A 9,039-nucleotide genomic window follows, 5' to 3' on the forward strand; every position below is an offset into this window, starting at 1 on the left:
GGGAGTTACCACGGCCTTCTTTGCTGTGTAGATGGTTTCTTGGTTGTGTGGCTTTCTTGGGAGTTAGAACGGCCCTCTTCTCTGCTACGGCCAGCTTGAATGATCCACTAGCTCCACTTCCCTTGGGTCTGAACAAGAATGCCGTCAGCCACTGCTTTCTTGAGAAATCTTCGGATGTAAATGGCGATCTTGGCAGCCTCGACTTTGTTGTTGGCAACAACGTACTTCTTGATTGCTTGTAGAGACGAGCCCTTACGGTCTTTGAGTGCTGCGACCGCGGCTAGAACCATTTGACAGTTCTAGGTTTCGGGTGAGCAAAACCTGGACGCGAGTTTTCCTGGTGGTGGCCACCACAGCAGCAGCAGCCGCAGCCTTCTTGGTAGGCTTTGCTTCTACCATGATGATGATGAGATAACCAAGGTGATGAGAGACGCTCAGACAGTCACGGGGGAATGATGCTGCCGCCGCTTGAGCCGAACCTATTTATGTGCCGGCACGGTACAGAAGCTGCAACCTGGCAACTCGTCCACCAATCACGACGGTTGGTTTTACGGCTCCGAAACCTGGATCCCATATCTTCTCTAAAATAGAAGCATTTGTTCATGTTCTTTGTAAAAGTATCATAAAGCAGGACAGATGAGACAAATATCATAAAAACTGAAGAGCAGATGAGCACACACATGTTTGTATTACAAAAGAAAATCCACAAATTCATTAGAAATTGGCAGGGCAGGCTGAGGAAGTAGGTAGATGTAAAATGTCTGTAAATGGCGAAAGAACATAAACCCAAGACTGAATAAACGATGTTAAATATCCATGCCAAGGAGACAAAAATATGTTAGGATACAATTACCATTAAGACACCACAAGCAGGTCCGTATCCTGCCGCGATGACTTAAAAGAGTTGGTTATTAGCCACAATGTGTAGGCAGTCTCATGCCAACGGCCATACCACGTTGAGAACACCGCTTCTCGTCCGATCAGCGAAGTTAAGCAACGTTGGGTTTGGTTAGTACTTGGATGGGTGACCGCCTGGGAACACCAAATGCTGTTGGCAATAATGTTTTTTGTTTTGTTTTGTTTTGTTTGTTTTTGTTTGAATGGCTGGCTCCACGGGAAATTCACGGAGTTGTGTGGAATAAGGCCTGGTAAAATGAATTAATATGTATGTCATGTTTAAAACAAACTCGCTTAATATAGATATTGTGTGAGGCTTTATACAAAAACAAACAACCAAAACAAAACATGTTGTATATATATATAGCTTAATCCGGGTTTGAACTCGCAACTCCAAGAATACGCATCACTTATATACACTTTACCACTGGACCACTGCTGCAGGACACAAGCTTGATGCTGAGGTATCAATTTAATGACGTAAATGCCATTTCCACAAATAAATGATAATTAAAAAGTATTTGTATGTACAAATCTTTTCTGTTTAAAAGGCTACAATATCAGTTACTGATATAATTTGTGTTAATGTTTCTATACCCACAAGAAGGCATATTTTTGCTTATATGTAAAGGGTACGGAGAACGAATCCACAGACCATCATTCCCCTCCCCTCCCTCCCCCCCCCCCCCCCCCCCCCCCCCCCCCCCAACTCCCACCTACTACCACCACCACCACCACCACCACCAATCACCACCAATCACCACCAATCACCACCAATCACCACCAATCACCACCACCACATCTAACCGAAAACCCCCTAACACATCAACCCTCCCCCCAATCAACAGGCGAAATAATAACCCTCAAATGCCTGCCTGCCTGCCTGCCTGCAAGCCAATACTAACGGTCTTCTCAGAAAGAAAATCTCTTTGTATCTGTATTACTTGATGAAATGTATGATTCTAATAATGAAAATAAATTTTGATGTCGGTTGTATGAGCATAATGACCAATATGCACATGATATGAATGAATTAAATAGTGTAGTTTTAAGTAATTAGGTTGTAGACACATTAAGCGGATATGATATTTGACGCGTCCAGAACTGGTGATTTTTGGTTTAGTTTTAAATGCACCACCACCACCACCACCACCATTGCTTCCCCAGAGCCTAATTAAGGACCGGTAAAAGGAGTCAATATGTATGTCATCTATAAAACCAAAGAATGAATAAAAAAACACACACACAAACCTACATAATAGTATTAGGAAGATTGTATGGCAAAAAAAAAAAAGTATTATTCCCATTGGGTCGTTTGAACTCGCGACTTCCAAAATACCAGCCACACACCTTACCACCCAGCCACCATAGAGTTGGTATAATTGTGCAACTTTAGTTATAAAAGTAAAGTTCTTATTGTCTCAAATCTTATTGTCTGTTCTATGAAAAGGCATGATGTAAATTATGTATTTTTTGAATGATTGAATTGTAGGCACATTAAGCGGATTCGATATTTGATATATCCAGAAAAGGTGATTTCTGTTCAGTTTTAAAATGCATCACCGTTAACGCTAAAGGACTGGTAAAACGACTCGATGTTTGTCATTTTTAAAATAAACACTAAAACTAGGCCCTTAACATATATAATGTTTGAATATAAATTGAATGCATATAAATACAAAGTGGGAGTGGCTGGCTGGCTGGCTGGCTGGCTGGCTGGCTGGCTGGCTGGCTGCCTGCCTGCCTGCTGCCTGCCTGCCTGCCTGCCTGCCTGCCTGCCTGCCTGCCTGCCTGCCTGCTGCTGGCTGGCTTGGCTGGCTGGCTGGCTGGCTGGCTGGCTGCTGGCTGGCTGGCTGGCTGGCTGGCTGGCTGGCTGGCTGGCTGGCTGGCTGGCTGGCTGCCTGCCTGCCTGCCTGCCCGCCCGCCCGCCCGCCCGCCCCCGCCCGCCCGCCTGCTTGCCTTGCCTTGCCTTGCCTTGCCTTGCCTGTCCTGTCCTGTTATTGCCTTGCCTTGCCTTGCCTTGCCTTGCCTTGCCTTGCCTTGCCCTGCCCTGCCCTGCCTTGGCTGCAGCTGGCTGGCTGGCCGTAAATCAACTCTTAACAACACCATACCACACCACACCATCACTCATCACCCATCACCCACCACCGGCCCCAGTCTCCCAGCCTCTCTTATATACCCGAGCAGGCCCTTTAAATTATTTGAATTGTTGCACTTCGGCCAATGGCAGGCACGATCGCTGCTGCTCAAACATATTCTGGTTCACAAGTATATATATATATTATATATATATATATATATATATATATATATATATATATATATATATATATATATATATATATATATATATATATATATATATATTCATGAAACACATTAAAACCTTGATCATTTATTCATTCATTACGTCTAGTGAAGAATTGCTTTTGTTCATTTGTATGATTAAAAATTAATATAATATGAATTCCTCGCTTAAAGTAAAATATAAAATATATATTGGATTTATATGATTGGTTAATATTCCAAGTGATGCTGAATATCCCCTATAATTTTGTTTTGTTTGTTTGTTATGTACACATTCCAAATGAAATCAATATAAATGTTATTATTAATGTTTGAAAGTTGATTGTCTACTTGAATCTCTCTATTAAAGTGTGTGTGGCTCCGGATGGAGCCTGGTTATGGTATTTGTCGTGGTGGGTGGCAGAAGTGCTTACTTCTTCTCTGTCTTCTTTGGCAAAAGAACTGCCTGAATGTTTGGAAGAACACCTCCCTGTGCAATGGTTACGCCAGACAGAAGTTTGTTGAGTTCTTCGTCGTTGCGGATGGCCAACTGCAAGTGACGTGGGATGATACGGGTCTTCTTGTTGTCACGTGCGGCATTACCGGCGAGCTCCAGAACTTCGGCAGCGAGGTATTCCATGACGGCTGCCAGGTAGACAGGAGCGCCAGCACCGACGCGTTCGGCGTAGTTGCCCTTACGCAGCAGACGGTGAATTCTGCCCACGGGGAACTGAAGTCCGGCCCTGCTGGAGCGAGACTTTGACTTGCCCTTCACTTTGCCTCCCTTGCCGCGTCCTGACATTGCTGCTGCTGTTGTGGGTTTGTGGTGTTTTATGCCGCCCCGCAGATCGAGCTTCGTGTTATATACCCCGCTCAGGATCAAGGGAGCCCGCCACTGACCAATCAGCGCGCTCCGCCACGCGACCCGCTCTGAGCTGAGTCGCGAGCGGGATATAAAAGGAAAGCTCGCCTCGCGCAAAAGTTCATTATTGTATCGCAACGCCAGCCAGCACGAGCATCATCATGCCACCCAAGGCATCTGGAAAGGCTGCCAAGAAGGCCGGAAAGGCCCAGAAGGCCATTGCCAAGGGCGATAAGAAAAAGAAGCGCAGGAGGAAGGAGAGCTACAGCATCTACATCTACAAAGTGCTGAAGCAGGTCCACCCCGACACTGGTATCTCTTCCAAAGCCATGTCGATCATGAACTCGTTCGTGAACGACATCTTCGAGCGCATCGCCGCCGAGGCTTCTCGCCTGGCCCACTACAACAAGCGTTCCACCATTACCAGTCGGGAGATCCAGACGGCTGTAAGGCTCCTGTTGCCCGGAGAACTGGCCAAGCACGCCGTCTCTGAGGGCACTAAGGCCGTCACCAAGTACACCTCCTCCAAGTAAACGGCTTACTTACTGCCCTGTGGTGGTGGCTTGGCCTCAAACCAACAAACTCGGCTCCATTGGAGCCACACTTTAATTTCTAAAGAGATTGTGAGTGTTAGACACCAATACTATTATAACAAAAACCTCTGTCACTGAAAGCAAATAGCTATAAAATGAGAATATTTATGAAACTGTCTGTGTGTGTTTCTCTCTCTCAGTCTCTGTCTGTCTGTCTGTCTGTCTGTCTCTGTCTTGTCTGTCTCTGTCTTGTCTGTCTGTCTGTCTGTCTGTGTCTCTCTCTCTCTCTCTCTCTCTCTCTCTCTCTCTCTCTCTCTCTCTCTCTCTCTCTCTCTCTCTCTCTCTCTCTCTCTCTCTCTCTCTCTCTCTCTCAACACATATAAGCACTCGGTATCTTTTTTTTTTTCTAGAGATTAGAGATTCATTGTTATGTTCCACATTAGGATTACTATGCAGGCCACCCTCTTAGGTTTGAAAATGTCAAGAAAACGGTTAATTTAAAATGTCATCTCCTAACTTAACAGATTAAGCCAGAGGACCGAAAACAGAATAAAACAGGACTGGACAGTATGTCACTTATACAAGCTGCTTTTATTTCTAGTACAGTATGACAATTTTTATTTTGGGGGGGGGGGGGGGGGGTGGGTGATCCTTGACAGTGCATAAGAGCGAAAAGCGACGGCGTTTTGTTTGTAAGAGAACAGGTTGTACTACAAATGACTTGATTTATTGATATCACGTGTATGTATGACACCTAAATTAGTGTATTTGTTTATTTATTTATTTATTTATTATATGTGTAGATGAAGGTTAATTCATATGACTGATGCTAGGAATGTCTGAAATCTCCTTAGAAGGATATTTTGGCCCTGAGAAGGGCCGAGTTTGGTGTATACTAGGGTGGTCGATTTAGCTTATGCACGCTCTCCACGGATACGGCGAGCAAGCTGAATGTCCTTTGGCATGATGGTGACACGCTTGGCGTGGATGGCACAGAGGTTAGTGTCCTCGAAGAGACCGACCAGGTAAGCCTCGGATGCCTCCTGTAAAGCCATGACGGCAGACGACTGGAAGCGAAGATCGGTCTTGAAGTCCTGGGCAATCTCGCGCACCAGACGCTGGAAGGGAAGTTTCCTGATGAGCAACTCGGTGCTCTTCTGGTAACGACGGATCTCACGCAGGGCGACCGTTCCGGGCCTGTAACGGTGAGGCTTCTTCACACCCCCTGTGGCAGGAGCAGACTTGCGTGCTGCCTTGGTGGCCAGCTGCTTACGAGGAGCCTTGCCTCCCGTGGACTTGCGAGCAGTCTGCTTGGTGCGAGCCATGGTGAACAACTGTGGTTTGTGATGGCCGGCGCCGAAAAATTTTTGCTTATATACGCCGTCTCGAGGCGCTTGCTCGAGCGCCATTGGCTGCTCGACTCGCCTACGTCACCCCGTTGCCCCTCCCCTCCTTCCTCTGGCTGCAGCCAACAGGCGGCTCACCTCAATCACTATTATCGCTGATTTTGCTCTATTTTTTGGATTTGTGCAAAAGTCATTTCACAGGGACGTGAAACAGACGAGTAGGCAACTGCAGTTTTGAAAGCGTTGTGAGAAAGCCGTGTCTACTCGACCACAAGCGTAAAGTAAGGGCAGGCAGGAGTTGCAATGCTACTAGTACGTCCGCTTGATGGGATATAGTCGGGAAATCGTGCGGGCATTCGTCAATTCGATTCACACAACTTCAACACCATGACTGGACGCGGCAAGGGAGGCAAGGGACTCGGAAAGGGTGGCGCCAAGCGTCATCGTAAGGTGCTACGTGACAACATCCAGGGCATCACCAAGCCCGCTATTCGTCGCTTAGCTCGTCGTGGCGGCGTGAAGCGTATTTCGGGTCTCATCTACGAAGAGACCCGTGGCGTCCTGAAGGTGTTCCTCGAGAACGTCATCCGTGATGCTGTAACCTACACGGAACACGCCAAGAGGAAGACCGTCACTGCTATGGACGTGGTGTACGCTCTGAAGCGCCAGGGTCGTACCCTCTACGGATTCGGCGGATAAGAGCTTGGCTAATCCATCGATTCCACCCACCACCACCTCAAAACGGGACCTAATTAGGTCCCTATACTTTTTTTACTGAAGGGCTTAATAGACGATAACATAAATTGTTTTGATATCAGCTAGCACATTGGGTCTTATGAAATCTATTTTTTATCCTCGCATGCTTAAAGGGACTCTGATTGGGGAGGGAGGGGGGGGGGGGGGGGAAGGTTTGTTACGTTATATACTAGCAGAGCAGGATCATTGGTGGGGGGGGGGGGGGGTGAGGGGGAGAGAGAGAGAGAGAGAGAGAGAGAGAGAGAGAGAGAGATCTTTCCCAACTCTTCCTTTTTACATGAGTGAGCTACCCGTTTTATTCATTTTATCCTTCTCAGAGCTGTTTTGATAGTATCCAAATGATGGTAAATGAAAAGGGAGGACACGAATATCTACCCAGAATTCAGGACTGGCAATCGATATGCATGTTTGAGTGCGAATCTTTTTCTCTCTCAACTTAGGTATACGTTTATGTCGTACCTAAAAGCGAGAACCACACTATTGGGACAAGTATGCAAGGCCCAATTTTCCTAACAAGCACAGTTAATTTTGTTATTTTCGAACATTTCTTTCCAAATTGGTTTATCCAATTAACAGTATTATATTAAGATCATGAATTGCTGGGTTAGGTTAGGTTAGGTTAGCTTAGCTTAGGTTAGGTTAGGTTAGGTTAGGTTAGGTTAGGTTAGCTTAGCTTGGGTTAGCTTAGGTTAGGTTAGGTTAGCTTAGCTTGGGTTAGCATAGGTTAGGTTAGGTTTGATTACATTTCTATGTTAGATTTAACTCAAATTCAAAACAATTGCAGTCATTCGGCTTGTTAGTCAACTTGCCTCTAATAGGGGCAATTTGTCTAACAAGACTATTTAGTTTTGTGTGCATATATATATATATATATATATATATATATATATATATATATATATATATATATATATATATATATATATATATATATATATATATATTATAGCTTCAAGACTCCGAACCAATATAGAAGCATCAAGAGGAAGTGCTTGTGTTATGGGCCAATAGGCCTTCTGCAGTTACTTCCATTCTTATGTTTTTATTCCCATTGGTTCGTGTTTTATCTTGTGTAAATGTCAATCACCTTACCCAAAACTTTGGTACCATATCACCTCACCCATGTGTATATATAAATATATTATATATATATATATATATATATATATATATATATATATATATATATATATATATATATATATAATATACAGAGTAAATCTACCCCAAAAGTAATGATTTATTTGTCTACAAAACTAAACTCTTTTTGGAATCATATGAGGCCCCTCCACTGAGGGGGGAGGCCTGGATGTTTATTGTCATGTGTATTCATGCTGCTTGCATGTCGTCGTTTATTTTGCCTTTGTTGTTTTCTTGACAGCTTTCTTTGCCTTGGGTGGTTTGGGAGATTTTGAAGCTCTCTTTATTTTGGGCTTTTTGTTCCCAACAACAAGCTGCTGCTGCTGCTGCTTCTTTTTCAAGGCTGTAGGTGGTTTGTTGCTTGTGGCGGCTTTCTTGGGAGTTACCACGGCCTTCTTTGCTGCTGTAGATGGTTTCTTGGTTGTGGTGGCTTTCTTGGGAGTTAGAACGGCCCTCTTCTCTGCTACGGCCAGCTTGAATGATCCACTAGCTCCACTTCCCTTGGTCTGAACAAGAATGCCGTCAGCCACTGCTTTCTTGAGAAATCTTCGGATGTAAATGGCGATCTTGGCAGCCTCGACTTTGTTGTTGGCAACAACGTACTTCTTGATTGCTTGTAGAGACGAGCCCTTACGGTCTTTGAGTGCTGCGACCGCGGCTAGAACCATTTGACTAGTTTTCGGGTGAGCAACCTGGACGCGAGGTTTCCTGGTGGTGGCCACCACAGCAGCAGCAGCCGCAGCCTTCTTGGTAGGCTTTGCTTCTACCATGATGATGATGAGATAACCAAGGTGATGAGAGACGCTCAGACAGTCACGGGGGAATGATGCTGCCGCCGCTTGAGCCGAACCTATTTATGTGCCGGCACGGTACAGAAGCTGCAACCTGGCAACTCGTCCACCAATCACGACGGTTGGTTTTACGGCTCCGAAACCTGGATCCCATATCTTCTCTAAAATAGAAGCATTTGTTCATGTTCTTTGTAAAAGTATCATAAAGCAGGACAGATGAGACAAATATCATAAAAACTGAAGAGCAGATGAGCACACACATGTTTGTATTACAAAAGAAAATCCACAAATTCATTAGAAATTGGCAGGGCAGGCTGAGGAAGTAGGTAGATGTAAAATGTCTGTAAATGGCGAAAGAACATAAACCCAAGACTGAATAAACGATGTTAAATATCCATGCCAAGGAGACAAAAATATGTTAGGATACA

At 44.9% G+C, this 9,039-nt stretch overlaps 1 non-coding gene across 1 annotated transcript; it reads left to right on the forward strand.

The window, feature by feature from the left end:
* The first annotated feature begins 938 nt into the window (after positions 1 to 938).
* Positions 939 to 1,057, forward strand: LOC138362446 (5S ribosomal RNA). Its single transcript, XR_011227670.1, has one exon. It is a non-coding gene; the product is annotated as a 5S ribosomal RNA (ribosomal RNA).
* Positions 1,058 to 9,039: the final 7,982 nt, after the last annotated feature.

This window comes from Procambarus clarkii, unplaced genomic scaffold, assembly GCF_040958095.1.
Source record: "Procambarus clarkii isolate CNS0578487 unplaced genomic scaffold, FALCON_Pclarkii_2.0 HiC_scaffold_1831, whole genome shotgun sequence".
NCBI lineage: Eukaryota > Metazoa > Arthropoda > Malacostraca > Decapoda > Cambaridae > Procambarus > Procambarus clarkii.